Source organism: Sciurus carolinensis, chromosome 10 (assembly GCF_902686445.1).
Source record: "Sciurus carolinensis chromosome 10, mSciCar1.2, whole genome shotgun sequence".
In the NCBI taxonomy this organism is placed as follows: domain Eukaryota; kingdom Metazoa; phylum Chordata; class Mammalia; order Rodentia; family Sciuridae; genus Sciurus; species Sciurus carolinensis.
In genome coordinates this window covers 114,975,842-115,002,209 of record NC_062222.1, presented here as the reverse complement: position 1 = coordinate 115,002,209, position 26,368 = coordinate 114,975,842, and the positions used below count along the sequence as shown (strand labels likewise).

Sequence of the window (26,368 nt, the reverse complement as noted above, 5' to 3'; positions counted from 1 at the left end):
GTTTGGAGATTAAAAATGGGGACATTCTTAGAAACATATGCAATGCCAGGAATTAAAGCAAATAATTTCCACCCAGAGAAATATATGAACTTCACCAAAATGCTTCTGAACATAAGATCAGATGGAAAATTCATTAATTCCAACATAAGAGCTTCAAATCATAAATCTGGGTGAGGTTACACCTTTTTAAACTGCAAATTGAAGTTAACAGATCAAAATCAATTAGCTCTGCTAATCTGTTCACAAAGGTGTAAATTCTTAATCAGAATTTATTACAAGGTTGACAATGTAATTTAACAGCAGAACTTAAATCTTGATTAGACAATTCAACTTTCAAACTCAGATCCATTTTTTTCTTGTTTCTTTCCATGCAGGATATGAAAAATCATATTTTACTGTTAGCTCAATAGGACAATTATAACTTTAAGTTCATATAATACATATAAGGGTTGACACATAAAAACAAATTCAATTTATATGCTAGAAATTGTATTACTTAGTGCCAATTAGGACTTAGGAATGTTTAGTGAGAGTTGACATTCCATGTTAATATTATTGGCATAGTCTTTTTTTAATCTCCAAACGAACCAGGTGGCAATTTCCCTTGAAATTCTTTCTTTAGAAACCATTTCAATGATATTCTTGATTTTCTATGGTAAAGGGTACTTGAAATCAGTGAAGTATCTTTTGAAATGCAGTCAGCTGCTCATTTGCCACAGCGACTGAAGGAATGAGTTCCCCTCAGTTTTAAATTGTTCAAGAGATAGCAGTACCTTTAGATGTTTTGCAAATTATGTAAAACCAATTTCTTTCAAAAATGACAACATATTTCTGGTGTTTGACTTTGGAGGTCAACATTTTAGTGTTACTTTAACTCAACGGATGTTTATTGGGAGCCCACTAGAAGTGAAAGCAAGTTATCAGAGTAGATAATGTGAATACTATAAAGGTTTCAATTTCTCATTTGGTTTAGAAATAAAATTTTGTCCTTAACTTTACATGAAAGCACACATGCCTGCATAAGAGAATAAGTTTGTGGAAAGCTAATTGTATTAAATTTTTTAAAATTTTAATCTTTAAAGTATCTTAGAATTTGGATGTATGTGCTTTATGTATTATTTGATGTACTCTACTGTACCTCTTGATCTTGAAAATTTCCATTCAAATTTTCATCAAATTCTTTAAATTGTATAATTTGTATATTAACATTTATTAGAAGAGTACTACACAGTGGAAACCTTCCAGGAATTTGTTGATAGAATAAATGAGATATACTTTCTTCCTGAGAAAAGCTGAACTTCATGGTAACAGATATCTCAGAGATATATTTTACAGTGTTTTAGACATAATACAATCCTAATAGGTGATTGCTAGATGCAGTCTAGTTAGGTTGAATGACTCTTCAAAGTTAACAACTAAATGCTATCAGACTCAGGTTTTCTAACTGTGTCTGATATGAAATATTTTCAAGCATATTCTAAATTTCCAATTTTCACTCACTTCTATAACCCTTCAATTATTTATGATACATAATATATATCATATATAACCAATTAAATGTCATATATATCATATATATGTATGAGTGAGATGGGAAGGTGGGGAGAGAGGGAAATTCATAAAACATCAACTAGTAATTTTCAAAGAAAGTTGCTGTATTAATTTAATGCTAGTTGAAAATGATAATTTTCAGAAAATGTCCTCACTGGGACAAATCTGCCTTTCTGTATTAATTTTTGGTATGCATTTTGTAGATCTGAAATGATAGAGGTTCACAATGTCAAAGAATCATTATACAAACACCAGTTTTCTAATAGATGTTTGAGTAGAAAATGTTTTACCTAATCTGATTGATTCTCAAGCTATTTTGAAATCATCAGTGGACCTTAGAAAGCCTTCTAAAGAGGATTTATTTTCAACAACCCCTCAGGTTAAAATGGTTAACAGCTGAATTAAGTGCTGTAACTTCAGTGACCTGAAAGGAGAAGGGAAAGAGCACAGTGGAATAATCGGTAGAAATGTTGTACTATGTTCTCATTCAATACAGAGCAAAGGAAATGAAGAGAAACTAGTTTTCTGAAAATGGAACTTTAGAATTGGTAATGATCTTAAGTAAAATTGGATGTATACTTATACAACATTTTTTATAACTTATTTATTTATTTATTTTTATGGGGTGCTGAGGATTAAACCTAGTGCCTCACATGTGCTAGGCAAGTGCTCTACTGCTGAACCACAACCCCAGGACAAAATTGGATATATTTTCTATATGTCAAGCCCTTTGCTAAACATTTCATATTCATTATTTATCATTTCCACAATGCTTGATATGTAAAATTCCATTCTGTTACTTTGATCAATGCAGAAATAAGAATATTCAAATCTCACATTCTTTTTAAAACAAGGCAGTCAAAATTTAAAACAGGAATTTGAGATCCTCAGCATCTCTTTGTAAGTCAACAGATTGGGACCTTATGCTTTCTGATCCCTTAATCCTACTATAGCATATAATTACTTCCAAAGAAACTATACATGTGCATAAACATAAAGCAATTGACCAATTAATCAATTGGTAAATAGATATGAATTTATACATATATCAATAAAAATTATGGGTAGGAAATATATAAGATTTTCCTAACAAAGTTAAGTGTAACATATAACAAATATGCTTTGAATATGTTCTGCATTAGAAACCATATTGTATTTTTGTTATTTAGATGAAGTCAGATTTATATGAATTTTCATTTAGAAAAAAGTACATGTATTTTCTTATCGCCCTTTTAAAATATAAGTATAACCATTTCCATATTAATAAAGCTTTAAAATTAAGTAATGATCCCATTTGATTTGACTTTTGTATTTCATACAAAAGAATTTGTGAAACATTATAATAAATACATATTTGAAAATGCAGTAAAACATGTTTTTTAAGTTATTGTCTATTACAAAATAATTTTGACAAGGGCAAAGGGATAGATAAAAAATGCTTTTTTATAATGTTTATAAGTGCTTGTGAATTCTGACTTAAAAAATGCTTCTACATAGGGGCTGGGATTGTAGCTCAGTGGTAAAGCACTTGCCTAGCATGTGTAAGGGAAGTCACAGGGTTTGATCCTCAGCACCACATATAAATGTATTGTGTCCAGCAACAAATAAAAATATTTAAAATGTCTTCCATGTAAATATAGATGAAAATAAAATAAAATAATTTACCTTTTAATTTCTGGCCACAGAAACAATTCATTTTCACTTTTCAAAATAAAGATAAATATATGTATATATATATATATACACACACACACATACATATATATACATCTTATATATACATTTTATAAGATATATATAAAATATATGATACATAAAGATATATGATATATATTATATATAAAATATGTAATATACATAAAGATATATGATATATACACACATGCACACACACAGAGAAGGTTAAAATGTCATCTGTAATTTATTCATTCAGTAAAAATTTCTGTCATTCATAAAATATGAGTATGTGTAAATGTGTATGTATGTGTCAGTGTATGTGTGAAACTGTGTGTGTGTTTCAAAATACAGTGTACTTTTTTCTTTAGGGAATCAGTTTTACATATGAACTTATAAAAATCCTACGTATCAAAACTTTTAAATAAATACATGATTAACAACCTCATCTCATGTAATAAAATTTGGCCATGGTTTAGCTCAGGATGAGAAAAATCATTTATCCATATTTTCCTAAGTATAAAAAGGAAAAATGGATAAAATTATTCATTGCCATTCTCTATGGCTATTACTTTTTAAAGTTACAGGATGTCTTTCTGGTTTCTTTCATTTGGGCACTTAAAGTATTGAATATACATTGCCATGTTTTATAATTTAATGAAATTTAGCAAAACTAGAAATTTTGTGATACTTGTTTTCAGATAGAAAATAGTTTAAAGTCAGATGATTTACATATGGACTGCTTTCATCTAAAATGATTCTGTTTTTAAAATAAAAGAAGTAACAAAGAAAGATTTAAAGTAATCACCCCATTTCAGATTCAGTGTGACATCATATTAATACCAGTCAATAAATTTTATGTCAACACTGAGGACATTTTGAAGAGGACATAAGTTCAAAATGATATTTATGTGAAGACATCTTATAGAACAAGCAATTTTTTTTTTAAATTATCAGATTTGGTCTTGAACTTGGGGGTGGGAAAGTGATGATCTTGGAAAGAGGTAGCAACAGGAAGAAAGCTGGGTCTGTGGAAGGTCTGGGGCCCAGTGTTGTGGGGATCCCTACCTGGGGTTCTTGGTTGGGAGAAAAGGAAAGTAAGGCCCCTCCTCTGAGTGCTGAGGAAAAGGCACTTGACTCAGTCTCCCCTGCACCCCATACACAGAAGGCTGGAGGTCATCTCCAGTCCCCCTTTAATGACCCAGAGGTTTTTCCTGGTTGAGCATCTGGAATAAGCTTTTGCCAAACTCATAAGTGCTGATCATGATGTCATGGGAGTGGGCAGACTTGATCCTCAGGAGGAAGACTGCAAAGGGACCCGTAGTACCTGAGTCAACCCGAATCCTGGAAAGCAGCAGCCAGGGAGTCAGCACATGGGGGCTTCACCCTCACAGCCTCTAAAGCTCCCAGCACAACCTGCTGCTGTGTCTTCACCACATCAGAAGTAGAGTCAAGATGACTGCCATGTCCCTGAGATGCCACCAGCCACAAAGTTGATGCCCACTGATGTCTGGTCACATGGTCTGGGCCTATTCAACCAGCTCTTCACCACCTCATAGTTGAACCAGTGCAGAGCTGAGAAGGGCACTTCTTGAAGTGCTGTGGGGCCCCACTCCAGCATAGTGAGTGCCATCCACCCTGTGACACCACAGGCTGACACAGGTGCCAAGCTCACGGTATGATGCATGCTGAGCTTGCAGCTTTGTTTGCACAAGTTCAAGGCGGTTGATCACTGGCTCAGTGTCCAAGCAAGTGAGTGTGTCTGCAACCACAGGTGCATAGAGGTCAGAAGTCAGGGCTTGCCCACAGAGGAAGGCCTGGAGTTGGTCACAGGCAATGAAGTAGATGGTGGTAGCTGGCACAGTCATCATCAGGGTGGCTGGGAGGCTGCTCCACAGAGTCCTGGAGCCCTCATGTCTCACAATCCTCACAAAATCATCCACAGTGCCAGTGAAATGGATAGGATCATGAAACCAGGTACAGGGTACGATCTGAGCATAGGGACAGGGGCTCCAGGACAGCACTGCAGTGCAGGAGGCACTGCCCTGTGGATTGGAGAGAGGAGGGTGATTTGGTGTAGGAGAAGTTCCAGAGACTGGAGGAAGTCCTCAACTAGCTGACTACTGAGGGGCGCTGGACTGCAAGTGGACCTTCTCCACATTCACTGATGTCATGAAGTGGGAGGTGACCAGAGTCCCAGCCCCAGAGGCTAACATCTGTTGGAGGAGGCTAATGCGCCCAAGGTCCTGATCAGTCAACCCATTGTTTCAATCCTGGTTCTAAGCAGGTGCAGGCCTGGGGAGTCACCAAGGGGCCCAGTGGATCCATAGCAGATCGTGGTGCAAGGAGCATGCATATTTACCCCTAGAGTAAGCATCTTAAAGAGTGAGAAACCAAGAAAAATCTGTAATTATAAATGTGAGATGCATCAAATCAGGGTTTCTAAATCTTATGTAATCATGAATTGCCTTGGGAACCTACTCATAAGTAGAATCTGATTCAGTTAGGGCTTGAGGGAGATATGGTTTTTACATTTCTAGGAGCGTCCTAGGAATAGTCAGGCTGCTGTCAGTGGACAGCTCTTTGAATTGCAGGGTTCTAAGTACTCAACTAGTTGCTGAATGTGTTTTGTTAGCTGTTACTTTATGGTACTGTGCCAGATTTCTAGGTGATAAATTTAATAAAAAAGTAGTAAATATTCTAAGATTCTCACACTGATTATCTTATGTAACTATTGAGCATTAACAAATTACCACAAATTTAGTGACTTAAGAAAACTTCAATTTATTATCTTAAAGCTCTAGATGTTAGAAGTCTGAAATGGACTAAAACCAAGTTATTGGCAGGGTTGCATTATTTCTGGAGTCTATGAGACAGCACCCATTTCCTTGTCCTTTCCAGCTTGTAGAAACTCTACAACAATTTGCTGAACTCATTTATCTATCTTCAAAGTCAAAAATCTCATTCTGAATCTCCCAAGTCACCTTTGTTTAAAGACGAACAGTATTTGGTATTGGGTACAGTACCTTATGAAAATCAAAATACAATTTTCTGGAGTAGAATGCCAAGAGTTATCCCAAAGAGTTCCCTATGATTTTGAGCTCATGAGATTAATTATCAAAGTCAAAGAGTTAATTTGTCCAAACTATGTGATATATTGGTTTAGTTCCACTCCTGGTTATTCTATCCATGAGCAGGGATCTCTGTAGGTTCAACATTGTTTTCCTCACTGTGTCCCTTCACTCTATCACTGAAAGATGGATTTTGAAAAGCATCTAAGTATCTGTACATTGTCCTTATACTTTGTCTTTCTACTTTGAAATTAGGTCTGACAAGCTGAACATATGTTATTTTAGTTATTCTCAATTACACAGGTAGCTTATCAGTACAATTTCTATACAGGAGATCCATTATTGCCAGGACTATGTATTGCACTGAATATCTGTGTCCTTCCAAAATTTATACATTGAAGTACTAACTCCTAATGAGATGATATCTGGAGGTGAAAATTAATATGCATCTATCTCTTTCCATGAGCACACACCAAACAAAGTTCACATAAGCACACAATAGAAAAGTGCAAACCAGGAAGAATTCCTTACCAGTCATGGGATCCACTGGCACATTCATCTTGGACTTCCCTTCCTGCAGAGTTGTATGAATTAAAATTCTGTTGGGTAAACCACTCCATATGTAGTATTTTGTTAGAGTGCTAAAGCAGACTAAGATAGACAAGGTGAATCTATTCTAAGTTTCTGCTTTCCTGCAAAATAGGCCAGATTCTCCAGTATTTTTTTAAAAAAAATTATTTGTTCTAATTAGTTGTACATGACAGTAAAACACATTTATGCATTTTCACAAATCATACATAAATGGAGTATGATTTTTCATTTTTCTGATTGTGCATATTGTAGGATCACATCAGTCCAGTATTGTCTTTAATAGTTATGAAAGTAACATTTACTTTACATTTAACTTGCTTTCTTTTTTTTTCTTTAATTGGTAGAAAGCACAGGAAGGAACAAAAAGTGCTTATTTTTATGGCCTTTTCATTTTCTGTTTACTGAAGATATTAGTATTTGATTCCCTTCATTTGTAATTTATTATGTGTTTGTTTAGATACCAGGGATTGAACTCAGGGGTGCTTAACCACCGACCCACATCCCCTGCCCTTTTTTTACATTTTATTAGAGACAGGGTCTCTCTGAGTTGCTTAGGGCCTCTCTAAATTGTCGAGGCTGAGTTTGAACTCTGAATCCTCCTGCCTCAGCCTCCCAAGTCACCGGGATTACAGGCGTGTGCCACCATGACCAGCTCATTTGTGATTTTATTTGCTGACATAGCCTGCCTGAATGGAATGCCGATTAACATACTTACCAAAAACAGCTTGCCATTACACACTGCTGGGCTGGTAGTGAGTCACTTCCAGCCCAGCGTGGTGTCACGTGTTTGTAATCCTAGCAGCTCAGGAGGCTGAGGCAGGAGAATGGAGAGCTCAAAGCCAGCATCAGCCAAAGTGATGCACTAAGCAACTCAGTGAGACCCTGTCTCTAAATAAAAAACAAAAAAATAGTGCTGGATGTGGCTCAGTGGTCGAGTGCCCCTGAGTAATTCCCAGTAACCCTCCCAACACACCCCCGGCAAAAAAAAAAAAAAAATAGAAAAGAAAAGAAAAAAAGAAGCGAGTTACTTCCAATGACGTTGCTAATAAATCTCATCATGAAGTTACAATATCCTCACCATTGAAGACAAATGAATAAAAAGGTAATATTTGATTCTTCATTATATATCATTTATATCCTAGTGTTGATACAACCTAAAAACATCAAGGCAATACTGTCACTTTAACTTGCACAATTCTTTATGCAGAATTAAATATTTATAAATAACATGAGGTCTCCAGTGAAATTTGTCATTAGAGTCCATTAACACAGTGGAGCCAGGCCTCACACTTTCTTGACCTCAATTCCAATGACATACGTGTGTTTATCCTTAAGGTAACCTCTCCATGGTCACACATTGACCCTCATCATCATGAAGTTCTGCTCCCTGTTGCATAATGAAAATCCAACCCCTTTTCAATAAAATTATCTTCCCGCCACCTCTCATACTGCCAATCCCACCTTTGTTTTACAGAGTTTTATTTTTTATTTTGTCCAATAAATAATTCTAATCTTGTCATTCTCAAACTCAGTCTGCCTGTGAATCATATGAGAAGTTTATAAAAAACTACTGATTCAACACTTCTCTCAGGATTTTTCTGTCAAAGTGTCTGTTGATTGCTCAAAACTACAGACATAACAAATAAATAACTACATGAAAAATAATGAAGTTGAATTCCTCCATTCCACCAGACAGACATTAACTCAAAATGGGTCATCTATCTAAATGTTAAAGCTATAACTCCAAAACTCTTAGAAAAACAAAAACTTAGGTGCTACTATTCCCTATATTTTTTTGATATAAAACAAAAATGAAAGTGAAAAAATCTGCATGTTGGACTTCCAAATATAAAACTGTTCTTCCAATGATACCAATCAAGAAAATGAAAGGAAAACTTGCAGATTTGTAGGATACATTTGCAAATCACATTTCTAATAAGGAATTTTATACAAAATTTCTTTTTTTATGTTTTTTTTTTATATTTACAGACCGCATTTTGATTCATTGTACACAAATGGAGTACAACTTTCATTTCTATAGTTGTACCCAATGAAGAGTCACACCATTCCTGTAATCATACATTTACATAGGGTAATACTGTCTGTATCATTCCGATATTTTTCCTTTCCCCACCCCCACCCACCCTATGTTCCTCTACACGATCCAAAGTTCCTTCATTCTTCTCTTACCCACCACCAACCCCCCTCATTATGTATCATCATCCACTTATCAGAGAAAACATTCAGTCTTTGGTTTTTGGGCTTGACCTATTTCGCTTAGCATGATATTCTCCAACTCCATCCATTTACCAGTAAATGCCATAATTTTATTTTTCTTTATGACTGAGTAGTATTCCATGGTGTATATATACTACAGTTGCTTTATCAATTCATCAATTGAAGGTGATCTAGGTTAGTTCCACAATCTAGCTTTTTTCAATTGAGCAGCTATGAACATTGATGTGGCTGCTTTATTGCAGTATGCTGATTTTATGTCCTTTGGGTATAAAATAAGGAATGGGATAACTAGGTCAAATGGTGGTTCCATTCCAAGTTCTCTGAGGAATTTCCACACTGCTTTCCAGAGTGGCTGCACCAGTTTGCAACTCCACCAGTAATATATGAGTGTGCCTTTTTCCCCATATCCAGATCAACACTTATTGTTGCTTGATAATAGTCATTCTAATTGGAATGATTAAACCATTCTTAGGATGGTTTTTATTTGCATTTCTCTAGTTAAAACAGATGTTGAACACTTTTTCATGTATTTGTTTGTCACCTGTATATCTTCTTCTGTGAAATGTCTGCCCAGTTCCTTAGCCCATTTATTGATTGGGTTCTTTGTATTTTTGGTGTAAAGTTTGTAAGTTCCTTATGAATTTTGGAGATTAGTGCTTTCTCTGAAGTGTGTGTGGAAAAGATTTTCTCCCATTCTGTAGGCTCTCTTTTCACATTCTTGATTGTTTCCTTTGCGGAGAAAAAGCTTTTTCAGTTTGAATCCATCCCATTTATTGATTTTTGCTTTTATTTCTTGCACTCTGGGGATCTTGTTAAGGAAATCTGGTCCTAAGCCAACATGAAGAAGATTTGGGCCTACTTTTTCTTCTATTTGTTGAAGGGTCTCAGGTTTAATTCTTAGATCCATGATCCATTTTGAGTTGAGTTTTGTACGGGTGAATGACAGGGTTTAATTTCATTTTATTGCATATGGATTTCCAGCTTACCCAGAACCATTTGTTGAACAGGCTATCTTTTCTCCAATATATGTTTTTGGCACCTTTGTCTAGTGTGAGGTAACTGTACTTATGTGGGTTTGTCTCTGTGTCTTCTACTCTGTACCATTGGTCTACCTGTCTGTTTTGGTGCCAAGATCATGCTGTTTTTGTTACGATTGCTCTGTTGTAGAGTTTAAGATCTGGTATTGTGATACTATCTGCATCACTCTTCCTGCCCAGAATTGCTTTGGCTCTTCTGGGTCTTTTGTTCTTCCATATGAATTTCATGATTCCTTTCTCTATTTCTATGAGGAATGTCATTGGGATTTTAATTGGAATTGTGTTAAATCTGTATAGCACCTTTGGAAGTATGTTCATCTTGAATTCCTCCATTCCACCACACATACATTAACTCAAAATGACTAATTTATCTAAATATTGCAGCTAAAAATCCCAAATTCTTTGAAAAATAAAAACTTAGATGCAACTCTTCCCTATATTTTTGATATAAAACAAAAATGAAAGTGAAAAAATCCATATATTGGACTTCCAAATAAAAACTTTGTCCTACCAATGATACAAGTCAAGAAAATGAAAAGAAAATCTGCAAATTTGTAGAATATATTTGCAAATTACATATCTAATAGGGAATTTCATATAAAATTTCTAATAATAAACAATAATTATGCTAAAATGTACAAAATTTCTGAATAGATATTATTTTAAAGCAAATATCTAAAATCATAAAAACTTTTAAAAAGATTTTCTGAATTTCTAAATATTAGAACTATGCAAATCAGGACCAGCAGTTGTAGCTCAGTGATGGAGCACTTGCCTAGTGAGGCATTGGATTCCCCCTTCAGCACCAAATAAAATAAATAAGTAAAATAAAACTCTAAAAAAATAAAATAACATAACAAAAGAAACATGCAAATCAAAACCACAATAATCTACCGAATCACATCATGAGGGTAGCTACAGTATAAAGGTCATAGCAAATGTTGGTAAAAATTGTAGGTATTGGAACCTTTCTGTTGGTAGGATTATAAAATGGTATGACTGCTTCAAAAATATTTTGACCATTCCTTAAAATGTTAAACATATAGATACTATATACCCCAGAAAGTCCATTCTATGTATTCTTCAGAAATAAAAACACATCTTGTACATAAATGTGCACAGCAGCATTATTCTAAAAACTGGGAACATCTAACAGTCCCTTTTTATAAAATGTAAGATATCCATATAAAAGAAGATTATTTTGCAATAAAATTAATGTAGTACTGATACATAGCACAACATGGAAGAACATAAATGAAAACACTCTTTTGTACTATTTTAGTGGAATACTTCTGGAAATAAATAAAATAACAACTCAGTAATGAATCAGTTTTCTAATACTAAGGCTTTGCTTCCATTTCTTTAGTATTTCTATAGAACTGATGGGGAAAAACTACTTCATTAGAGATTAATGATATTTGAATGAATGCCTATAAACTATTCTGAACCCCAAAGTATTCGAAAGTTATTTTCTTTTCTCTTAAACGCCACAGTGTCATACTTCATCAAGTAATGTCTCAGTATTCTCCTTGCTTCTCAATTTCCAATCTTCATCACATCCAGCCAATGCCTCACCTCCTGTTTACTGATTATTAAAGTGATAAGGCAATCATTTTCCACCTCTAGCTCCATACAATGCTGACAAACTTCACTAAAAGCAGAGTTGCACTCAGTCTCAGGGTACAGACCTCTGTTTTTAAATTAATCCGTGTTATACTATCTACTGAATCCCCTTTTTAAATTGAATTTTTGGGCTCCATTCTATTGACCTACAGTCGTACACTAACCTATATAGGCACTTGAGTTCCCCCTTCTATTGGCAAAAATAAAAAGACAAAACATGATTTAAAAGTGCCTTTTTACCCTTAAAATAATGATGATTATGTATGATGCTAGTTAGTGAAGCAGCAGCTCCCAATAGTTTAAGCTCAGAGAGCATGCATATGTTCTAACATAGAGAAAAGTCACTCCCAAACTAGTCAAAACTAGTATTGTGTGTTTCCTTTATTCCATTACTTTCCAGATACAAAATGTATTTTCTTTTCTTCATTTTGCTATCCCTATGAATAAGTTTTATCCAGATATTTGTTACCTCATAATCCCAAGATAGCTTCCATAAAACCCTTTCCTACTTTGGCATTCCAAGGATGAAAAGGCAATAAAAAGATGATAAAGACTATTATTTAGAAAATAGAAATGTCTCCAGAATGCTCAAGAAGTCTTCTACTTCAGATCTACTGAATATTTAAATCATATTCACTCCTAAGTGAAGAATTCTGGGAAGAATAGAATTTTTTCCCAGGAACATTGCTGACATATTAATTTATACAGCTGAATAACAGACTACCAAAAACTTAGTGACTTAAAATAATATCTACTTATTAGCTCAGAACTCTTTATGTCAGAATTCTGGGCATGCTTATCTTGGTGTATTACAAAGCAGGCATCTATATACTGGCCACGCTAGACTCATATCTTGGAGGCCCTGTGGAATAATCACTCCCACGCTTATTCAGATTTTGGCAAATGCAGTTCCTTGTATTTATGACTCTGGATCCCAGTTTTCTTGCTGTGTTTTGAATATAATATCTCTCAGTGCCTTAGGGTAACTCATTCTCTCTTAAAAGTTCCCCTGCATCTTGAAATTAGTAGTGAATTATCAATTCCTTTTCAGACTTTGAATCTGACATACTCTTCTGCCACTAGTTGGAGAATATTCTCTGCTTTTAAAAGGCATGTGATTATATTTTTCCCACCTGTCTTAAGATTGGCTATGCCATATAATATAACCACCACCAAAGGAGAGATATTCCATCATATTTACAGTTTCCACCTACACTCTAAGGAGAGGGAATCATACAAGTGCAAGTATGTGAAGTCATTCTCAGTATTTGACACAGCTGCCATAAACAAAAATCAGGGTTCTGTTGTAATAAAAATGAATACTGGATATGGGATAGAAAATGCCCACTGAATCTCTGGTATATATTTAAGTTACTCTTTTCCCTTTCAGTCAACCTTTTGAAAAGACTATATTTGATGACTCGATTTCTTCAGTAATTTTTTAAAAATTTTTATCTTCTTGACTCACTCCAATCAACACTGTTTGCCACTATACATGTTAATATTCTATGGATAGAGACACTATGCATCTCCACACTGGAAATAAAAGGAATCATTTACATTTATTTTTAAATATGTTCTGAAATGTTGACATTACTAACTTCTTATCTTTGGTGAAACACTTAATTCCTTAAATTATATGACATCATGATTTCTAGTTTTATTCCTAACTTCGCACTTTTCTACATTTCTAGACCTGCTACGTAGCACATAATCACACTGAGAGTAGAAGATTGTATTTAGAGAACTGAAGTATGGCCTATTAATACCTGTCCTTCCTCATTATCCTTGAGACAGGCAGTAGGAATGGGATAAGATAGAGATTTGATTACAATTGGGACAGAAGACATGAGACCTTATGCAAGAGACTCAAAAGCTGCAGAACTGCTGACATTGTTTACACACAGACGAAATGATCCCTCTCAATTATACGCAAAGACTCTCTTCCATTTTATGGCAGGCAATGACCAAATTACATGGGTGCCACACACACCTCAGATCAACTGCACACTGTACATAGAATGAACCAGCAAAACTCAATTGTAGTCAGCACATAACAAAGAATTACCAGCTATTGGTAGAAGGCAGCATCATAAAAGAATAAAATCAGAGAAGTTGCCTGAAATAGAGTTAATAGGTAGGCTGTATAGAATCATGTCACAGCAAGAATAGCTAATATCAACAGAGTAATTCACAGTATACTGGATGCTACAATACCATAAAAATGAAAAGTGATCAGGGATTACTCAATACATAGGATGATAGTATGAATATATAATAGACCCAGTTGAGGAACCTGTTAGTGAGCTAGAAAATAAAGTTGAAGAATATTCTGAGAGGATATTACAAAGGCATATAGAGATGTAGCTTATGAAAACTAAGTTATAAATCAGGGAAGGAACTCTCAGGAGTTGCAACACTTGCCTAATAGAAAACAGGATTATACAGAAGAGTGCAGTGAATACTCAAAACAATGACATGGAAGTCTTCAGAAACAAAGAGAAAAGCTATGCTTCTACACATTAATGGACATTAATTTTGAACATTTAGGAAAACAGACAATCATATATCTTAAGGGGGAGATATACAGTTAATTTAGATAATGATAAAATACATATACATATATAAAGATATTCACTTACATACATATGTGTGTGTGTGTGTGTGTGTGTGTGTGTGTGTGTATAGCAACACTGGATACAGTGTTAGATAAGTTGCAAAATAATGTATTCAAAATGTTGAAGAAATTAATTTCAAATATTTATCTTAATAGGCAGCTAAAATATAATTGTGTAACAACAAAATATATATTTATATATATATATATGAATACTGTCTGAAATCATTTTGCATATACTCAAGGCAGTAAAGAAAATTACCTTGAAAAAAGAAGTATTTCCTCCAAATTTTCCAGAATTCAAAGATGAAAATAATTTGTCTGTATTGAACAGAAACATTGATAGGAAAATAATTTTCATTACATTTTTACATGTCTTTTATGAAGCAGACACCTGCAATTATTTTCCGATTTTACTCTATATGAATATAAAATATAAAATGCATGTTATTTTTAATAATGTAAATGCTAAATTATTTTTTAAAATAACATCACAAATTGCTTTTACAGTGTATGTTAATGAACACCATCTGATTTCAACTGACTTTCAATGTTAATCAGCATTTAGTTCTAAGCACATAGTGAAATGTATTTCTGTGATAATTTTAGAAATGAAATAGTTTTCACCATATAAAATTAGAATCTGTGACCATAATAAATGCTGAGCAGGTCCTATGAACTATGAAAACAAAGATAAATCAAAGTAAAATCAATTTTCAATTATTTGCATGAGATTTTATATGATGACCAGGATCTATCACTATATATACTCTGTGCATGACTGGATTTCAAGTCATATATACACTTTTAAAAAAATATATTTGTTTCTATTATCCTTGTATATCATAGGATAATTAAGGGTTAATTTTGTGAATTTTTTTTTTCAGATGAAAACAATTTAATGTAATCAGAAAGTAATGTGTTAGCTCATAGAATTGAGATCTCCAAAAGAAGAAATATAATTAAACACAATGTGTTGACTTTCTTTGCTATGACCAAAACACCTGACCAGATAGATTTAGAGGAGGAAAAGTTTGTTTTGCCTAATGGATTCATGGGTTCAGTTCATAGTCAGCAGAATCTATCATTTTGAGTTATAAGTAAAGCAGAGGAATGCTGCTCTCCTCATAATAGGCAGGAGGCAGATGTCAGAGTCAAAATATAAGCCCTAAAGGCTGACCCCATTAGCCCACTTACTCCAGCCACACACTCCATGATCACATTTAGCACCCAGTTAGTCCATTCAAATTATTAATCCATGAAATGGATAAATCCACTATTAGATTTGAGTCATGCAATCTAATATTTTTACCTCTTCCATTAACTTTTGGGGAGCTTTTGGGAGATACCTCATATTCAAACCATGGTACATTACCAGGAAACTTAATATGGCTGCCTTGGGTGATTGTTTCTCCTAAGGCATGCCATACTCCACACAGTTTAACATTCTCAGGAAAAAAGAAAGGCCCATTTCTTGCTAATTTTAATAGAACTTCTCATATGAACCTCATCACTAGAGTATGAATCAAGTGTCCAATCTCAGAAGAATCACTGTTTCAAAAAGGAGGGAGCACTTTGATTAGACAAACTTTAGTCTTGTGACAAGTCAAAATTTTATAAAATATATGGCCTGTGATACAAAGAAAACAAAACACACACATATGCACAGTAAAAGTAGCCGTAAACCCTTCCTTGCATGTCTTTCCTTCTGCAATGAAGATATGGCACTCAATTAATGCATAGAAATTATATGCAAGACATAGGCTTAATCCCTGTATTATTGCTGTGCCTATAAAAGAGATGAATTAGTAGACATTATTTTTCCATATATTACTTTTTTATTAGTTCTTTTTAGTTATACATGTTAGTAGAGTGAATTTTGACATACTTATTAAAACATGGAGTATATCTTATTCTAATTAGGACTGCGGTCTTGTGGATATACATGAGGTGGAGATTCATTGTGGTGTGTTCATATATATATATATATTATATATATGCACAAAATTTAGATTAAGATTCATTTCATTGTTCCTCCTATTCCTGTCCCCCACCCTTTCCTTCATTCCACTTTGTCTAATGCACTGACCATCTATTTTTCCCCTCTCCTATCTCTTGAGTGTGTTAGCATCCACATATCAAAGAGAACATTTAGTCTTTGGGTGCTTGGCTTATTTCACTTAGCATGATATTCTCCAGGTCTATTCATTTATTCGAAAATGTCATAAAGTCATTTTTTATGGCTAAGAAATATTCCATTTTGTATGTACCACATTTTATTTATCCATTCTTCTATTGAAGAACACCTAGTTTGGCTACATAGTTTGCAAATTGTGACTTGAGCTACAATAAACTTTGATGTGGCTGTATCATTGTAGCGTGATGATTTTAACTCCTTTGAATATATACTGAGAAGGTATAATTGGGTTAAATGATGGCTCCATTCCTAGTTTCTTGAGGAATCGCCATACTGCTTTACGTAGTGGTTGCACCAATTTGCAATCTCACCAGCAATGTATGAGTGTACCCTTTTCCCTCCATCCTTGCCAACATTTATTGTTACTTGTAGTCTTGATAATTGGCATTCTGACTGGAGTGAGATGGAATCTCAGTGTAGTTTTCATTTGCATTTCTCTGATTGCTGGAGATGTTGAACATTTTTTCATATATTTGTTGACCATTTGTAATTCTTCTTTTGAGAAGTGTCTGTTTAGTTCCTTCACATATTTATTGATTGTTTTTTTAATGTTAATCTTTTAGAATTCTTCATAGCATATACAATATTATTTATAAACTCCATAAATGTTTCATATTATTACATCAAAACCATAAAATCACCAATTATTACATACAATTTAGTCTTCAGGGCTATAAAGAACAAACCAGAAATATTAAATTAAATAGATCATTGACATATTAAACTTTGAGTGGCATTTACTCTAATATTCAACATAATTAACCACATTAATGTATCAAAACTTTCATATTTTCTAAGAGAGATATGACTTTTCAACAATTTATTCTTGAAAACCTATCCTGAATTAGAGGTGTTGCTTATGGAGGATGTAGATCATGAGGGCAGAGCCCTGATTAATGGAGTCATTTCCCTCAGAAAGTAAGTCCCAGGGAGTTTCTTTTCTCCTTTCACCACATGAAGACATATGACCACGGATATTCCTCAGACATTGAATCTGTCAGCATCTTAACCGTGGACTTTCTAGCTTCCAGAAGATAAATGAATGTTGCTCATTAGCCACCCAGTTTGTGGTACTCTGGTATAGGAGGTCAAAGAGAATAAGAAAAATAGTTAATTGATTATGTTTTTTACATATAATGATTTGGATTCTGCCTCATTTAGAATATTCAAGTACAGTTTTTTTTATTATATTTATAGACTGCATTTTGATTCATTGTACAAAAATGGGTGTACATCTTTTCATTTCTATAGTTGTGCATGACGTAAATTCATACCATTCATGTAATCATACATGTACATAGGGTAATGTTGTCTGTCTCATTCCAATATCTTCCATACCCTGCTCCCTACTCCCTCTCATTTCCCTCTACCTAAAGTTCCTCCATTATTCTCTCACCCCCACCCCCCCACCCACATAATGTATAATCATCCACTTACCAGGGAAAACATTCTGCCTTTGGTTTTTTTGGGATTGGCTTATTTCATTTAACATAATATTCTCCAATTCCATTCATTTATCTGCAAATATCATAATATTATTATTCTTTATGACTGAATAATATTCAATTTTGTATATATACCACAGTTTCTTTATCCATTCATCTGTCATTGGGCATTTAGGTTGGTTTTGCCATCTAGCTATTGTGAATTGTGAATTGAGTTGCTATAAACATTGATGTGACTGCGTTACTATAGTATGCTAATTTTAAGTCCTTTGGGTATAAATGGAGGAGTGGGATAAATGGCTCAAAAGCTGGGTCCATTCCAAGTTTTCTGAGGATTCTCCCTGCTGCTTTCCACAGTGGCTGCACCAATTTGCAACTCCACCAGCAATGTAAAAGTGTACCTTTTTCCCCATATCCATGCCAACATCTATTATTTCTTGTGTTCTTGAAATAGCCTTTCTAATTGGACTAAGATGAAATCTTAGAGTTGTTTTAACTTGCATTTCTCTAATTACTAAAAATGTTGAACACTTTCTCATATATTTATTAAACATCTATATATCTTCTTCTGTAAAGTGTCTGTCCAGTTCCTTGGCTCATTTATTGATTGGATTCTTTGTATTTTTGGTGTAAAGTTTTTCTGTATAAATTTTGGAGGTTAGTGTTCTATCTGAAGTGCATGTGGAAAAGATTTTCTCCCATTCTGTAGGCTCTCTTTTCACATTATTGATTGTATCCTTTGTTGAGGAAAAAGCTTTTTAGTTTGAATCCATCCCATTTATTGATTCTTGCTTCAATTTCTTATGCTTTGAGAGTCTTGTTAAGGAAATCTGATCCTAAGTCAACATGAAGAAGATTTGGGCCTACTTTGTCTTCTATTTGGTGCAGGATTTCTGGCCTAATTCCTTGATCCATTTTGAGTTGAGTTTTGTGCAGGGTGAGAGATAGATGTTTAATTTCATTTTACTGCATATGGATTTCCAGTTTTCCCAGAACCAGTTGTTGAACAGGCTATCTTTACTCCATTGTATGTTTTTGGCTCCTTTTCTAGTATGAGAGAACTATATTTTTGTGGGTTTGTCTCTATGTCTTCTATTCTATACCATTGGTCTACCTGTCTATTTTGGTGCCAATACCATGCTGTTTTGTTACTTTTGCTCTGTAGTATAGTTTAAGGTCTGGTATTGTGATATCTCCTGCTTCACTTTTTCTGCTCAGGATTTCTTTGGCTATTTGAGGTCTCTTATTCTTCCAGATGAAGTTCATGATTGTTTTCTCTATTTCTATGAGGAATATCATTGGAATTTTAATTGGAATTGCATTGAATCTATGTAGTCCCTTTGGTAGAAAGGCCATTTTGACAATATTAATTCTGCCTATCCTAAAATATGGAAGATCTTTCCATCTTCAAAGGTTTTCTTCAATTTCTTTCTTTAGTGTTCTTTGTTTAGTTTTCATTGTAGAGGTCTTTCACCTCTTTTGTTAGATTGATTCCCAAGTATTTTTTTTTTTTTTGAGGCTATTTTGAATGAAGTGCTTTTCTTAATTTCTCTTTCAAAGGATTCATCACTTATGAATAGAAATGCATTAGATTTATGAGTATTGATTTTATATCCTGCTACTTTGTGGAATTCATTTATTAGTCCTAAAAGTTTTCTAGTGGAGATTTTTGGATCCTCTACATATAGAATCATGTCATCAGCCAATAGTGTTAGCTTGAGTTCTTCTTTTCCTAGTATCCCTTTAATTTCTTTGATCTATTTAATTGTTCTGGTGATTGTTTCAAGGACAACCTTAAATATAATTGGTGAAAGAAGGCATCCCAGGTTTGTTCCAGTTTTTACAGGGAATGCTTTCAGTTTTTCTCTATTTAGAATGATGTTGGCCATGAGCTCAGCACACATAACCTTTACAATGTTGAGATATGTTCCTACTATCCTTTTTTTATTCTAGTGTTTGAGCATGAAGGGGTGCTGTATTTTATCAAACACTTTCTCAGTATCTATTGAAATAATCATATGATTCTTAGTTTTAAGTCTATTGATGTGATTAATTACATTTATTGATTTCCACATGTTTAATCAATCTTGCATCCCTGGGATAAACCCCACTTGATCATGGTGCACTATCTTTTTAATATATTTTTGTATTTGATTCGTCAGTATTTTGTTAAGGATTTTTGCATGTATGTTCATCATGTATATTGGTCTAAAGTTTTCTTTCCTTGGTGAATCTTTGTCTGGTTTTGGAGTCAGAGTGATACTAGCTTCATAGAATGAATTTGGAAGGGTTCCCACCTTTTTTATTTCTTGGAATACTTTGAGGAGTATTGGTATTAGTTCTTCTTTAAAGGTCTTACAGAATTCAGCTGAGAATCTATCTGGTCCTGGGCTTTTCTTGGTTGGTAGGCTTTTGATAACTTCTTCTATTTTGGTGCTTGAAACTGATTTGTTTTTATTGCGTATGTCTTCCTGATTCAGTTTGGGAGGATCATATGTCTCTAAAAATTTGTCAATGTCTTCGATATTTTCTATTTGTTGGAGTATAGATTTTCAAAGTAGATTCTAATTATGTTATGTATTTCAATGGCGTCTGTCATGATCTTTCCTTTTTCATCACAAATTCTCGTAATTTGAGTTTTCTCCTTCCTTCTCTTCATTAGTGTGGCTAGGGGTTTATCAATTTTGTTTAATTTTTCTAAGAACCAACTTTTTGTTTTTTCAATTTTTTGAATCATTTCTCTTGTTTCAATTTCATTGATTTCAGCTGGGATTTTAATTATTTCCTGTCTTCTACTACTCTGGGTGTTGATATGTTCTTTTTCTAGGACTTTGAGATGTAATGTATGGTCATTCAGTTGTTGACTTTTCATTTGCTAGATTTCAAATCATGATAACACAAGTTCACATGCACATCTATTGTTGAGATAAGATTTATCATAACAGTCATAACTTTTTGCTGTATCTTATTAAATGTGTTCTTTCTAGAGTGTGAGAGTCCAGAAGTAATGGTTTATCCTTTTGCACTACTCCCCTATACCTATCAATCAATCAGTGTTTACCAACATGCAGTCATATGTATTTGTTAAATTATTGATTAAATACAAAAATCAATGGATGCATAAATAGTATATTTCCTCATAGTATAGAAATAGCATTGATTGTGATTGATAAATGGGTACCTTAAAAAAGAAAGAGAGAGATGGTATGAGAGAGAAGAGAAAAGAAAGAATTAATCCTAGAGTTTGGACTTGAACAAAATAGATATTGATTCCATTTAGGAGAGTAAAGGAAAAAGAGACTTGAATATTGGATTGCTGCAGGCATAAGATTTTGTGGATTAGTAATTGTTTTGGACATAATATAGATAAGATGATTATTTACAAATAAAGTTTAATAGAAATACAAAATACAAAAACATAATTAATGAGTTAACTTTGGGGTGTCCTACCATTGGAATAGGAATAGAGATATTATAAATCCATAATTTTTATGTAGCCTTCAACATCTTAATTGTTGCCTTTCTGGTACATATACCATAATTGAATTAAATAACTTGTTCTTATTGAACCATTAAGAAATCCCAGTAATTAACTCTTTAAACTTTCAAATTAAACAATGTTGTTGAAATTTACTAAATGTTCACATTAATGTTAATGTTAGATGATACTGGGACATAATAGTATTAGAAATAGCCAGTGAAAGATTAACCACAGGAGTCATGTATTCTTGAAACTATTTCGCCTATGTAAAATATAAGAATAAGTTACTGTTTTGTTTTGTTTTTTTTTCTCATGAACATCTCTTGCAATTTCCTTCCTTTCACTTACTCGGCTTTATCAAAAAGAATGGGAGAAAAATATGCAGCTCTTTTCTTTTAACATTACATTGTTTCATGAGGTAGTGACTCCAACCATGTCTCTTGCTGCCATTAATGTGTCTTGTATTATGTCTTAGCACATTTTAAGTACTAATGTTCCCGGACATTATTGTGCAACTGTTTTCCAAACATTGCAGAATTTCCTTTCTTACTACCCCAGATTCAATTAAAATTTCTTCTCTTTGAAGATTTTCCTTAATCTCTCAGGTACAGGACACTTCTCACTTATTTATATATTCTTCCAATCCACTCGCCCAATATGTATTGAGTTCCTAATTTGCACCAGCCACTGAGGTAAATGGTAGAGATACACCAAAAAGCCAGAAGTAGTGTCGGTATAGAGTTCATATTCTAGTAGAAGGAACACACATTATAAGACAATTATAAATTGTAATTAGTGATATGTATAAACAAAGATTTTTAGGTAATTAAAATTAATAGAACTGATCTTTTCAAGTGTGATGTTTATAGATATCTTCATTCCCTTTTTACAGTTTGCATGCTGTGGCATTTTGTACGTGTGCTTTCTTCATTTTCTCTGTTGGTCTAACTGTCTCCTTGTAATTTCTCTCCCCCTCTGCTTCAATATAAGTGCCAAGTATCATAAATATCATGTGTAATTATATTAGTAACAGACGGCCTGTTAATAGATAAGTAAAACAGTTTTTGATCAGTGCTGGAAATTATTTATTTTAAATTATGAATATTTTCATTTGAGATGCTTAGAGCTCAAGCATATGTTTACTGTCATATGCACAGATCTGTGGACTGTGAAAATAATCTACAGCTACCATATGTTAAAACGAATATTTTAGCTGGTATATAAAATCCAATTTTTCTCAGTCTCCCTCTGTCTTCTTTCCTAAATATGGCATAAAAATTACACATTGTTCCATGAGTTTTTTAATCATTATTTTAAATCAAATGGAATTATTTTAATCATTACTTTTTGTGGATATTTTATTAACTTTTTGGAGGTATATTATGGGCCTCTCAAATGCTTCACTGAGGATACAGAATAAACTAAAGTCTTTAACAAAGGGAACAATCTATTCTTTACTATAAATCAAATGCAGTAGCAAGGAAAACATAGCATCCTTAATTTTAAATTTTAGATCAAAATCTAGGTGTAAGATTAAAATCTTTGAGCAAAACATAAAAGGTATCAATTGTGATATTCATTTCTCATCAGATTTTAATGATGAGAATAATCTATTTGTGGAAAATTTTAATGTAATCACCAAAATTTTAGAAAACTAAAAATATAAAGTGTAGCCATAACATTCTATAATAACTTGCCCAAGAGTTTCAATAAATATCTTGGTAAATTAAGTGACTCCCTGGCTATTTGAAGGTGGGCAGAAGTGGACCATCATCCCTTAATCATGGTTCTGGAAGAACTTAACAGATATTCTTTAAGTGAAGCTCTTTAAAGATACATAGTTAGAAGTAGGGAAAAGTGTTATGGTTTGTTCCCCCCAAAAGTTCATGTGTTGAAAACGTGGACCCCAAAGCAGCAAAGTTCATAGGTGGGGATTGGAAGCGATGATTGCACTATGAAGACTCTGACCTAATTAGTGGATTCATCCATTCAATTAGTTTCAAATTATTTATTTATCCATAGATGAACAGACTTCTGGGAGGTGCAACCTAGTTAGAAGAAGTAGGTTTATCACCAGGGGTATACATAACCCAGGAGGGTTTATCTTCTCCATGTACCCTTCCTCTCTCTCTTTTTCTGTCTCTCTGCTTCCCACATGTCAAGAGGTGAGCCGTTTTCCTCCATCTTACATTTCTGCTGTGATGTTTTTGCCTTGGAGTCAACTAACCATAGACTGAACCTCTGAAACGATGAGACAAAGTAAATCTTTCCTCCTCTAAATTATTCCTGTCCCATATTTTGGTCCCCAAAATGAACAATTGATTCATACAAACAATTAAATTATCAAAATATATTTTTTGCTTATTAAATATTTCTTTCTAATATCAGAATTACTGAATAGGTCAATGACAGTAATTTAAGAAGAAACAGACATAGGCAGCTCTTACACTATGTAGTATATTCAGTGACTGACTTACAGTTTGAAGTCAACCATTGACTGAGACAATATGAAGACCAATCAAGGCTTTAAGGACTGGGCATACAGCTCAGGGATAGAACATACACAAAGTCCCAGATTCAATCCCAAGTACTTGAAAAATAAAAATAAAATAAAGAAAAAAATCCTTGAGGTCTCATTTTTTAACTTTTGTTGCTATATTTAAGAAATATTTTGTCATATATTTTTAAAGATTACATAAAAAATAAAAGTTACTTCTATAGCTCCAAATTAAAATTGAAGGGCTGTAGGTTGTTTGATGGAAAATTGAGAAATATGATTCAGTGATGGTTGGTTGCATTGGTTTTCCTTGAGTTGTTCTGTCAGCATGTGACATTCTTTTTCAGCAGGAAGTTTTGATATTGAATTGTGATTATCTTACTGAGTGTCTGATGTTCTGCTGAACCAGGATGGATGTTAGAGATTTAATTATTTTTAACTTTCCAGGATTCTTATTTGGCATTCACATTACATAGAAAGTATGTGAAAATATTTTCAGGATGACATTTATGTACTCCAAAAGCCAACAATTTTTGAAAGAAAATAGCTGAAAAGATGTTAAATTTTTTTCACAGATAACTTTAATTTTGTAATAATAACAGTTATAGTTTTATTAGCGGTTATCAATGCTCACAATAATTAACATCTTTTAGACATTTTGACTCTGAGTGAAACTTTCAACAGTACTTTTGTAGAACATTCTGTGATGCACTCAGAAAATATAGGTGGACGAGATGGGGTATATGCCATAGATTCCCCTTCAAAAGACATTATTCAAATGCACTGGATGGGTACACATTTCATCACATCTGTATCATGGTCTGAAGACTCATGTGACCCTGTGAATGAAGAATTCACCTGATCACCATCAAAACCTGGTAATTCCATTCATTTTTTCCTTTTCCACAGATGTTATAAGCCCAACCAATCTTTTACTGTGATAACATCTAGATGTCTGCTTCTTAGACACCCATATCATGCAATAAAACTGTTTTATACACACACATATACATAATACATTTATGTGTACATATTTTATTTTAGAATCTTTATTAGTATTTAGACACTAATTTAAGTGTTGTTAAATTTCATATAATTCAGTGTATGTTTCATTAGCATTGATATTTATTCAGCAAACAATTTTTAATCCCTAATATTCAGAAACTGTATCAAATACACTCTTTAAATGTAGGGGTATATTTTTGTGGGAAGTACATTTACAAATGGTATATAAAAAGTAAGAATTTCTATATAAGAGGCAAGCAACAAGTGTGGTCCAAAGGCAGGAAGAATTTAACTCTCCTTAAGTCAGTGTCATGTGAGGACAGAATTTTGAGTAAAGGGTTAGAGATTTTTATGCTGCGGTTTGAGTTATTGGTTCTCCCATTAGTAACCTTGTGATAGGCAGAGAGGTGCTTCAAGTCCATAGCATTGCTATTAAACTGAATGAGTGATGGACACATTTGTGAACCTAACGAAACTATTTTAAAAAATGGGTACACACTTACAATAAGTTGAGAAATAAGACTCTATAGAAACCTGTTAATGCATCTTCAAAATGTGCAGATTATATAAAGCAGTTTTAAGACTTTTACATTTAAAATCACAGATATTGTTACAATATTTCGCTTCCGTTTTCCTTTAAAACTTTTAACTTTTTTATACTGGAAAATTTAGAATGAGAAGAGAGTGAGAAAGAAACAGAAGAAACATTTAAACCAACAATGACTGAAAATTTCACTAAATGAATCTCAGACACTAAATTACAAATAAAGTAATCTCGGAGAACACTAACCAGGATAAATAGTAACACACTGCATTTTATTTAGGTATAACTGTATAACTGACATGTCATTTTAAATGAGAGAAAAAGAGGGAAAAACACCTCATATAGAGAGTAATAAAAATAGAAATTACACTTGTTTTCTCCTCAGATACAACATCAATAAGAAGAGAAGGGTATGAAATACTTAAAAGGATGAGAGATAAATTAATCTACCAAGTAAAATCTCTGTATAACAACAAAACCTATTTTAAATATGAAGGAGAAATAATGACCAAATATTAATAAATTAGTTATAAAGAAAGAAAATTGTAAAGGTGAGAGAGTTGTATTTACGTGATAGAAGAAAGAAAGATAAAGAAAAGATAAATGAGTGTAGCAAACCTTTCATTTTTCTTAATTGCAATTGGGTTATAAATAAAAGTTTGATCAAAAGAATAAAATATACTGTTTTAATAATCTCAAGAAAAAAACCTACAGCAAAATACTACTTAAATCTACCAACACAAGGTCAACAAAACCATAAGATCCCAGGCGGCTTTTTATTCTTCATTATAGCTCAG

At 33.4% G+C, this 26,368-nt stretch overlaps 1 pseudogene; it reads right to left on the bottom strand.

Moving 5' to 3' along the window:
* Positions 1-4,418: 4,418 nt before the first annotated feature.
* LOC124994305 (probable mitochondrial glutathione transporter SLC25A39) lies at positions 4,419-6,855 on the bottom strand (annotated as a pseudogene).
* Positions 6,856-26,368: the final 19,513 nt, after the last annotated feature.